The sequence below is a fragment of the Tupaia chinensis genome, unplaced genomic scaffold, assembly GCF_000334495.1.
Source record: "Tupaia chinensis unplaced genomic scaffold, TupChi_1.0 Scaffold144058_1, whole genome shotgun sequence".
Taxonomy (NCBI): Eukaryota; Metazoa; Chordata; class Mammalia; order Scandentia; family Tupaiidae; genus Tupaia; species Tupaia belangeri.
The window spans coordinates 1,703,918-1,715,660 of NW_006203910.1; positions in this window are offsets into that span (position 1 = coordinate 1,703,918).

The following is an 11,743-nucleotide window of genomic DNA, read 5'->3' on the forward strand; positions in this document are numbered from 1 at the left end:
GAGCCACAGTCAGCCATGTGGGAGTCCAACACCCTTAACCACCACGCCACCTGCTGGCTCTAGTAATTCATTCTTTTTTTTAAAACAAATAATATCCCATTGTTCTGGATATACCACATTTTCTTTATTTGTCAATTGATGGACATTTGGGTTGTTTTTATTTTCAGCTATTACAAAAAATGCTGCTATGAACATTTGTGTACATGTGTTGGGGGACGTATGTCTTAGATTGTCCCAGGAGCACACCCCCAAGTATTTACCCGGATCGTATGATAATTGTGTATTTAACCTCTTGAAGAATTTTATGGGTTGTCCGTAGCCTAATGGTTAGAGAGAGAGAGAGAGAGAGAGCAAGAGAAAGAAACTACCTCCTGATGGGGTACGGTCACACCACAGTCCTTTCTCCTCCATCTCTCCAACCTGTCAGGATTTTAAGTACAGTGTATATGTGTCTACATGTTTTTCAAGCTGCCAGGGTCAGAATTCAAACCGTGGTTGGCCATATGGGATCCAGCTTCCCTTAACCTTCAGACTATACAGTTGACCAAAAAAAGAGGAAGTCTATGTTTAACTTTTCAATGTCTTCTCTAAAAATCAATTGCCTGCTGTAAGGGCACACAGATTTACACCTATATTTCCTTTTAAAAATTGTATAGTTTTGGGCCAGCAGGTGGCATGGCATTTGGGGCCCTGGACTCACCCATACCTGACTGTGGCTCTAGTCCCAGACCTAACAGCTTGCTTTCTCACTTGCCCTCTCTCTCTCTCTATCTCTCTGGTAAGCATACATGCCCTATGGCAATTTTTTTAAAAAGTAATAAATAAAATTAAGTAAATATTTTTTTTAAAAGAAGAGTTTTATAGTTTTATTTCTCACATCTAGATCTATGGTTTATTTTGAGTTAATTTTTTTTTAGAGAGGTTTTTGCTATAGGATGCGTGTGCTCGCCAGAGAGACAGAAAGAAAGTGAGAAATCACCCCCAGGAATAGTATGGCCACGCTGCAATCCCTTCTCCTCCATTCTCCTCCTGGGATTTTGAGCACACATGCACACATACCTGGCGAGATTTCCCAGCTCGAACTACAGAGTCAGCCATGTGGGAGTCCAAGGCCTTAACCACCATGCGACCTGCTGGTTCCTTTTACTATCCTTTTAATATCATCTTTCTTCAGATGTTCATTCTAATGATAATGTGTCTTCTTTTTCTTAATAGTTTGGCTAGACATTTATCTATTTTATTGATCTCTAAGAATTAGCTTTCAATCTCATTTATTTTCTCTATTGCTTGTTTCTTTTTTCTTTCCTCGATTTCTTCGCTGAGCTTTATTATTTACTTTCTTCTATTTTGGGCTTAATTTATCTTGTTCTACTTTCTTATAGTGAAATCTGAGGTTGTTGATTTAAGACTTGTGTTGGTTAGTTTTGTCAACTCGACTGGGCTAAGGGAAAACTAGTAGAAAACCAGTAAAATATGATTTCTGTATGTATCTGTGAGGGAGTTCCCTGAATAGATTAGCAAGTATTTGTAGACTGAGTGAAGAAGATTGCCCTCACCAACCCAAGCAGGCAAGATCCCATCTGTGAAGGGCTTAACAGAATGAAAAGGTGGGGGAAGGTGCATTTGCTTTCTCCCCTTCAGCTGGGATATCTATCTCCATCTGCCCTCTTGACATCGGCAGTCCTGGTTCTCATACCCCAAGACTGGAACTTACACCAGCAGGGGAGCTGGTCTCAGGCCTTTGGGTTTGAAACGCAAGTACATTGGCTTTCCTGGGCCTCCACATCTGCAGAGAACAGATCATGGGACTTCTCAGTCTGAGTAATTATGTGAGCCAGTCCCCCATAATATATCTCTCTTTATTCATCCATCCATACATCCATCTATGCATCTGTGTATCTCTCTCCTGCTAGTTCTAGTTCTCTGGGGAACCCTGACTAATCCAAGACCTTTCTTCTTTTCTTGTTCTTGTCCTTTTCTTTTATTTCATTTCATTTTATTTTATTTTAGATTTTTACCTTAGGACAGTTACACTCACTGGAAAGAGACAGAGAGAGGGAAAGTGAGAAATCACCCCCCACAGGGGGTGGCCATGCCACAATCCCTTTTCCTCCATTCTCCTCTCAGGATATTGGGCATGCCCACACACGTGCACAGCATCATTTTCAAGTCACCGGGTCTAAGAATTGAACTGCATTCATTCATGTGGGAATCAAGTACCTTAACCACCACGTCACATGCTGGCTCCTCTTATTCTCTAATATAGGCCTTCAGTGGCATTCCACAAATTCTGTTATCTTGTGTTTTTATTTTCATCCATTTCAAAATAGTTTCCAATTTCCCTCTTGAATTCCCCCTTGTCAAGTGCTTTTTCTGCTTCTACTGAACTAATCGTATTGCTTTTTTTTTTGTCCTTTTGTTTATTATTAGGTCTTTGGGAAAGTTGTGATGTATTTTTCTGTTTTTCTATGGAAAAGTGCCTCATGACTTTCCTGACAATCCAGTGATATTCCAAATTACACTGCTTGATTTTCAAATGTTAAACCAACATTTTCTTGCTGGGATAACCCCTACTTGATCATGGACATGTTCTCCTTTTTATATATTGTTAGATTGGATTTGCTAACATTTGTGCATCTCTGTTTATAAAGGATATTGGTCTGTGGTTTTTCTCAGTCTGTCTTTGACCTATGGATTATTTAAAAGTGTGTTATTTAGTTTCTAGATATCTAAGTATTTTCCAGAGATCTTTCTGTTATTTATTTCTCATTTAAATTCATTATAGTCTGGGAACATGCTTTGTATAACTTGAATTATTTTACATTTATCGAGACTTGAATATAGTATATCTTGGTAAATACTCCGTATGCTCTTGGAAAGGAAGTGGATTCTGCTGCTGCTGTTGGGTGGAGTGTTCTATAAATGTCAATAAGTCAAGTTGGTCGATAATGTTATTCACATCCTCTATAACCATGCCGATTTTCTGTCTATTTGTTCTAGCTGTCATTTATTGAGAGATGGGTGTTGAAATATCAAACTGTAATTGTGAATTTTTCTCTCTTTAAAAAAAATTGCCAGATGGGCCCAGCAGTTGGTGTAATGGCTATGTTGCTGGACTCCCACGTAGTCGACCGCGGTTCAAGTCCCGGACCTGGTGGCTTAAGCTCACACCAGGCGCATGTGCGTGCATGGCCAAGATCCTGAGAGGAGAATGGAGGAGAAGGGATTGCGGCGTGACCATCCCCCCTGGGGGGTGATTTCTCGCTTTCTATCTCTCTGTCTCTCTCTGTCTTTCTGGCGAGCACACGCACTCTATAGCAAAAACCTCTCAAAAAGAAAAGAAAGAAAGAAAGAAAATGAATTTAAAAAAGCATTGCCAGAGAGCACATGAGCATGCCAGAGAGATACAGAGAGAGAAAGAGGGAGAAAACATCTTCAATGGGGTACAGTCTTACCACAATCCCTTCATGTCCATTTCTCCATTCTGTCAGGATTTGGGACACACATACACACATGCCCAGTGTGTTTCTCTAGCCTCTGGATCTGAGACTCTCATCTCCGGGTCAGCCCTTGTAGGACCCTGCAAGGGTCCAGGCCACAGAGCGGCCCTGGGTTTTTCTCCATGTGTAGTTGGTCAACCTTTACTGCATGTATTTTGAAACTCTGTTATTAGGTGCATAAAGTTTTAGGATTGATATGTCCTGTTGATGGATTAACAGGTAACAATCTTATTACTTTGAAAATTACCTTTCTTATCTCTGGAAGTAATTTTTCCTTCAAAATCTGCATTATCTCATATGATTGGGTCATCAGAAAATAGAAAAATACGTCATGACTTTTCTGATGACCCAGTAGCATAGCCATTCCAGATTTCTTTTGATTAGTATATCTTGTTTCCATACTTTTACTTTGATTTACATTTACTTATGCTTCTGTTAGAGAGACAGAGAGAGAGAGAAACAGACATCCCTAACAGGGTCTTCATGTCACAATCCACCCTGAGTCTTAGCTGGTCTGGATCATGGGGACACATGCATGTGCCCAACATGTTCAGGGAGGTCCTGGGACGCATGCCCAGGACCTCTCCCATGTGGTTCCAGTTGCATTACCATTGTGCCACTATTTGACCTTTACTTTTAACTCCTATTTTTAACTCCATGGTTAGAGAGTTTTGTTTATAGCCAACATGTGCTAGTCTATTCTGCTGCTAATAACAGAAATATTGGAGTCTGGGTAACTTAAAAGAATGGAGATTTGTTCAGCTCATGGTTTGGGGATCCCAGGTCCAGGGGCCACATCTGGTGAAGGCCTTTGTGGTAGTGGGGACCTTGCAGAATCCTGAGGCAGCACAGGGTTTCACCTGACAGTAGGAACAGCAAATCTCTGTCTCATTTCTTCTTCTTATAAATCCACTATTGCTCAATTGTGGGGCCCCCACCATGATGCCTAATCATTTTCCAAAGGTCCCACCTTTCAACACCATAATCAGATTAAGTATCCGTCCTCTCAATACCATTACAATGACTCACCAAATTTAGCACATCTACTCTGGGGGGATAGGAGAGGGAGACACAGTCAGATCATGACACAGTATATAATTGGCTCTTGCTTTTATATCCAGTCTGACAATCTTGGTCCTGTAATTGAATATTTCAACCATTTGCATTTTATTATTATTGTTGTTGTTGTTGTTAGGTTTAAATCTATCATTTTGTTATTTGTTTTCTGTTTTGTCCTAGTGGTCCTTTGCTTCCTTTTTTCTTTTTCTTATTTCTGTCTCCTTGGGACCAATTGAATATTTTTTATGATTCCATTTATCTCATTGTTGGTTTATTAACCATGACTTTTTTGTTGTATTATGTTAGTGATTCCTTTTGGGTTTATTGTAAACATCTTTAACTTAACGCAGTCTCCTTACAAGTGGTGGATACCACATCAAATATATGAAAGGTCTTTAAAAATTCATGGAAAATGCGTATTATGAGAAAATTATGCATGGATTTCAAAATTTTTGCACCAAAATAAACTTTTATTTAAATTCCACTTTCCACAAACTTTTTGAAATCTCCTCATACTATCAGGACTTTACAATAGGGTACACCCACTTCTCCCCACTTAACCTCTGTGCTATTGTTGTCATACGTTTTGTATTTACAGATGTTATAAACTCTACCCTAACATTGCTTTGTTATTATTCTTGCTTAAACAGTCTACTACCTTTTAAAGATATGTAAATACTATTTCTGGTGCTCTTCCTTCCTCTGGGTAGATACATATGTTCATCTGCTATTATTTTCCTTCAGTGTCATGTACTATAGTTCTGATGAATTCTTAGAATTTTGGTATAAATGAAATGTATCTGGCCTTTTTTTGTTGTTTTGTTTTGTTTTGTTTCTCTCTTTTTTTTTTATAAATTTCTTTATTTAATTCCATTTGTTATTATTACTTTTTAATTTGATCAGAGAGAGACAGAGAGAAAGGGAAAGTGAGAAAGCAAGCCACCAGATCTGGGACTCAAACCGTGGTCTGTCATGTGGGAATCCAACACCTTTAACTACCTGCCAACCCCCTTGGCCTTTATTTTCAAAAGACACTTGTTTTAGTTCATTTTGTGCTGCAATAACAGAATACCACAGACTGGGTAATTTATAACAAGCAGAATGTTCTGGCTTATCGTTCTGGAAGTTGAGAAGTCTAAGACTAAGGGGCCAGTATCCGGTGAGGACCTTCTTGCTATATCATCCCATGGATGGGCAAAGAGAGGCTGAAAGAAGAGGTCAAGCGCTCATTCTCCAGCCCTCTTATAATTGGCATTAACCCAGTCATGAGGGTGGAGACCTCATTTGGTCTCGCCTCTTAATATTGTTATAATGGCAATTAAAATTCAACATGAGTTTGGGAGGGGACATTCATACCATGGCAACATTTTTTTTTCTGATATAGAATCCATGGGTAACAGCTTTTCTGTTCTTTTCAGTGATATTTATTAATTTTTAAGAATTATTTAATTTAATTTTATGATTTTAATTTTATTTTAATTTGACCAGAGAGAGAGGGAGAGAGAGAGGGAAAGTGAAAAAGGAAGTTACCAGGTCCAGAACTTGAACTGTGGTTGGCTATGCAGGAGTCCAGCACCTCAATCACCATGCCATCTGCTGGTCCCCCTTTTGATGTATTAAAGAGTTTGCTTCATTGTCCTCTTACTTGCATTGTATTTTTTTAAAAATTTTTCTTTATTTTATTTATTATTATTAATATTTTAAATTTGGTATAGGGCACATGTGCTCACCAGAGAGACAGAGAGAGACAAAATTGAGAAAGCAAGCCACCAAGTCCAGGACTTGAACTGTAGTCGGTCATGTGGGAATCCAGTGCCTTAACCACCACGCCACCTGACTGCCCCCTCACTTGCATTGTTTACAAAGAGAAATCTTCACCTCTCTGTGGATAATGTGCCTTTTTCCCCCCCTGGGTGCCTTTAAAGTGTTCTTTTTAATCACTGGCCTCAGTAATTTGATGATAATGTGCTTTGGTATAGTTTTCATCATGTTTCTTGCACTTCAAGTTTGTTGAGTTCCTTGGATCTGTGGGTTTATACTTTTTATCAAATTTGAGGAAAGTTTGGCCATTATTTCTTCAAACATTTTATTCCCTGTTACCTCTGCTTTCTTTTCTGTTTCAGGAACTCTACTTCTACGTACTTGAATTTCGCCTACAAGTACATTCACTTTTTGCTTTATCTTTTCTATGCATGCTTCATTTGAAATATTAATGGTTTCTATTGCTGTGTATTCAAGTCCACTAACCTTTTTTTTCTGCAATGTCTAATCTGCTGTTAATCTCATTAATTTATTTTTTTACCTCATATGTTGTAGTTTTCATTTATATACGGTAATTTATAACAAGCAGAATGTTCTGGCTTATCGTTCTGGAAGTTGAGAAGTCTAAGACTAAGGGGCCAGTATCCGGTGAGGACCTTCTTGCTATATCATCCCATGGATGGGCAAAGAGAGGCTGAAAGAAGAGGTCAAGCGCTCATTCTCCAGCCCTCTTATAATTGGCATTAACCCAGTCATGAGGGTGGAGACCTCATTTGGTCTCGCCTCTTAATATTGTTATAATGGCAATTAAAATTCAACATGAGTTTGGGAGGGGACATTCATACCATGGCAACATTTTTTTTTCTGATATAGAATCCATGGGTAACAGCTTTTCTGTTCTTTTCAGTGATATTTATTAATTTTTAAGAATTATTTAATTTAATTTTATGATTTTAATTTTATTTTAATTTGACCAGAGAGAGAGGGAGAGAGAGAGGGAAAGTGAAAAAGGAAGTTACCAGGTCCAGAACTTGAACTGTGGTTGGCTATGCAGGAGTCCAGCACCTCAATCACCATGCCATCTGCTGGTCCCCCTTTTGATGTATTAAAGAGTTTGCTTCATTGTCCTCTTACTTGCATTGTATTTTTTTAAAAATTTTTCTTTATTTTATTTATTATTATTAATATTTTAAATTTGGTATAGGGCACATGTGCTCACCAGAGAGACAGAGAGAGACAAAATTGAGAAAGCAAGCCACCAAGTCCAGGACTTGAACTGTAGTCGGTCATGTGGGAATCCAGTGCCTTAACCACCACGCCACCTGACTGCCCCCTCACTTGCATTGTTTACAAAGAGAAATCTTCACCTCTCTGTGGATAATGTGCCTTTTTCCCCCCCTGGGTGCCTTTAAAGTGTTCTTTTTAATCACTGGCCTCAGTAATTTGATGATAATGTGCTTTGGTATAGTTTTCATCATGTTTCTTGCACTTCAAGTTTGTTGAGTTCCTTGGATCTGTGGGTTTATACTTTTTATCAAATTTGAGGAAAGTTTGGCCATTATTTCTTCAAACATTTTATTCCCTGTTACCTCTGCTTTCTTTTCTGTTTCAGGAACTCTACTTCTACGTACTTGAATTTCGCCTACAAGTACATTCACTTTTTGCTTTATCTTTTCTATGCATGCTTCATTTGAAATATTAATGGTTTCTATTGCTGTGTATTCAAGTCCACTAACCTTTTTTTTCTGCAATGTCTAATCTTCTGTTAATCTCATTAATTTATTTTTTTACCTCATATGTTGTAGTTTTCATTTATATACATTTGATTTGGGTAGTTTCAAAAAGATATTTCATGTCTCCATTTAACTTTTTGAATATACGCAATACAATTATAATAACTTTTCATATCCTTGTTTGCTAATTCTACCATTTGTAATAGTTCTGGTTTGATTTCAGTGAATTGATTTATCTCTTCATTATTGGTTATAGTTTCCTATTCTATCTATGCTAGGTAGTTTCTTTACTGAATGCCCGACACTGTGAATTCTACTTTTTTGGGGGGAGGAGGGGGAGAGGTTTTGCTATAGGGCACGTGTGCTCTCCAGAAAGACAGAGAGAGAGAGAGAGAGAGAGAGAGAGAAAGCAAGAAATCACCCCCCCCGGGGGATGGTCATGCCGCAATCCCTTCTCCTCCATTCTCCTCTCCGGATCTTGGGCACGCACGCGCACATGCCCAACGTGAGTTTAAGCCACTGGGTCTGGGGGGTCTGGGACTCGAACCATGGTTGACTACTGGGAGTTCAGCAACATAGCCATTATCCCACTTGCTTGTCCCTGAATTCTATTTTTAAAAGTTTTTGTTTGTTTGTTTCTTTGTTTAATTTTGCCAGAGGTCATGTGCACTTACAAGGAGAGGAGGAAAGAGAAAGGGGGAAAGCACCCCCCTTGGAGGATGGTCATTCCACAACCCCCTCTACTCCATTTCTCACTCCTTTTGGGATTGTTGGCACTCATACGCACACACCAAGCATGTTTTTCAAGCTGCCAGGTCCAGGACTCAAATTGTGCTGTGTGGGATCCAGCCACCTTAACCACATCACTGGCTGGTCCTACTTTTTTTTTTTTTTAATACCTTTATTTCTATTGTCAATGGTTCTCAATCAACAGTGATTTTGTTTGTCTGGAGATGTCCTTGGTTGTTACAAATGGAGAGTGCTATTGGCAGCCAATGGGGGGGGGGCAGATATGATGGTAAACACTGTGCAATGCATGTACAGCCCTCGCAATAATGATCAAACCCCAAATGTCAGTTGTACTGAGATTAAGAAGCCCTGCTATAAATATTCTTGAGCTTTGTTCTAGGACTGAGGTACATTTTTTGGAAACTGGCTGACTCTGTAGGGCCGTGCTGTTAAGCTTTATTAAATGAGAGCAGAAGGGTGCTAAGTCTAGAGCTAATTATCCCACAGTACTGATGCAAGACCCTGCTGTGTATTCTACCCGTCTTGGTCTGTTTGGACTACTGTAATAAAATATCAAAACTGAGTAGCCTATAAACAACAGAAATCTATTTTCCTTTTTAGAAGTTTATTTATTTATTTCTTCCATGAACAAATGTACACACACACAAGAGAGAGAGAGAAAGTCTTGATGCCGCAATCCATCCTCAGCTCAGGGCAGTCCCAGATCACAGGCATCACATGCCCAGTGTACGCAGGGAAGTCTCCAGCTATGAACCCAGAACCGTCCCATGTAGTTCAGCCTCACAAGATGTTGTGTTTTGTTGCCGTGCCACCATTCAGCCCCCGGAAATTTACTTCTTATCATTTAGAGGCTAGAAATCCATCACCAGAGTGCTATCATGGGCCAGTTCTTGATGAAGGTCATCTCCCTGGTTTGTGGGCAGCTTTCTTCAAACAGCTATGTATTCTCACGTGGCATAGAACAGAGAGAGAGAGAGAGAAGGGCAGAAAGAAAACGTTCCTGTCTCCTAAGGGTGTTAATCTCATCGTGAGGGCTCTACCCTAATTACCTCCTAAAGGACCCACCTCCTAATACCATCACTTTGGGGTCCAGGGTCAGGATTTCTTTCTTTTTGAGAATTTTTTTTCACATGCACTCACCAGAAAGACAGAGAGAGACAGACAATGAGAAATCACCCCCCAGGGGGAATGGCCACACCGCAATCCCTTCTCCATTCTCCTCTCAGGATCTTGGGCACGCATGCACACACACCCAGCATGAGTTTAAGTCACTGGGTCCAGGAGTCGAACCGCGGTGGACTACATGGGAGTCCAGCAATGTAGCCATTCCGCCATCTACTGGTCCCAAGGGGTCAGGATTTCAACATATGAATTTGGAGAGGACTTAAGCATTCAGATCCTTGAGCTACCCAATACTGCAATCTTAGTTGGTTGGGAAGAGGCACAACTCTTAGTCCCGTGTGATTTCGAAGCGCTATTCCCTCTAAGCATTTGGGATGGTTCTTTCCTCACGTCAGATAGTTTGTTCACATATGTTCATGAATCAACATGCGGTTCGTTCCGTTTCCACTTCACCCCCAGCACCCAGTCCACCTCCCCAGGATGTCCTAGACTTAGCGAGGCCTTAGACTCACTCCTTCTGCTCTCATTATTCTTCTGGTATCTCAGGGAGTGGTGCCAGTCGCCTACGTTAGAAATCCTCAAGCCATCCTCCATTCTTTCTCATCACCCCACCATTCATTCGGTCGCGAGCACTGTCAGTTTGGTCTTGCCAACGTCTCCCGCTCGCCATCCAGTGTTTCCATCCCCACTCCCCTTGCCCTAGCTTAGACCACATCACGTTCTGCTGAGATCTGCAGAGGGTGATCCCAGCTTGCCTCTCCAGCATCCTCTCCCCCACCCCGGTACATCTGGACTCCAGCACTACAGAGCTTGTCACTGCTTAGTGAGTAGGCCATGCCCTTTCCCAACTCCACCCCACCCCCAGCCCTGGCTTTGCGCATGCTATTTCCTTCTGCGGCAAATACAGTTTCTCACTGGTAAATTCTCTCTCATACCTCAAAAGCCAGGTTAAAAATCACCTCCTCGTCAAGCCCTCCTTGATTTCTTTTTTTTTTCTTTTTCCTGTGGTGTAGTTTTCTTTCTTTCTTTCTTTTTCCTTTTCTTTCTTTTTTTTTTTTTGGGGGGGGGCACCCATACATCCTGTGACTGCTGGTCACATCTCTATACTGCTGTCTTCCCTGCTCCTAGAGATATAGCTTCTAGGGATCTAGCAATCCCTTTAGGTGTTTGCTACAGGCTCGGTGTGAACTCCCTCCCACAATTCATATGCTGAAATCCTAACCCCTAATAGCACAGTGTGCGGAGAGAAGGCCTTGGAGAGCTAATGAAGGTTAAATGGGGTCATCAGGCTGACGTCCTAATCAGATAGGACTGGGGCCTTGTAAGCAGAGACTCCTCCTCTTCTTCTTTTACCCTTCCCGCAATCTCTCTTCCTCTCCCCCCTCCCACCACGGGAAGATCCAGAAAAATAGAAGCCAAGGAAACCAGGAAAAAAGCCCTCACCCGAACCCTCCAGCCCTGACCTCAGACTTCTAATCCCCAGAACAGTGAGAAATTTAATTTTTGTTGTTTAAGCCCCCCCCCCCCATCCATGGTTTTTTTGCCACCGGCGCGTCCAGGCGCCTGGCTCAGGGCTACAGTGCTTGATGAAATGACACATTTTAAATTAATTAGAGAGACACAGAATGAGAGGGGGAAATAGAACAAATGGGCAGATGAGATGAAATAAGGAAGCTGAGGACAAGAGAAGAATAAGAAAAAACGAAGCAAAGCGGCGGGAGAAGGTAGAGGGTGGAAGTGAGCTCACGACGGAGCCACTTTTTCGGCGGAAACCATGCCAATGCCCAAGAGGCCGGTCCCCAAGAGGCCGGTGGCCAA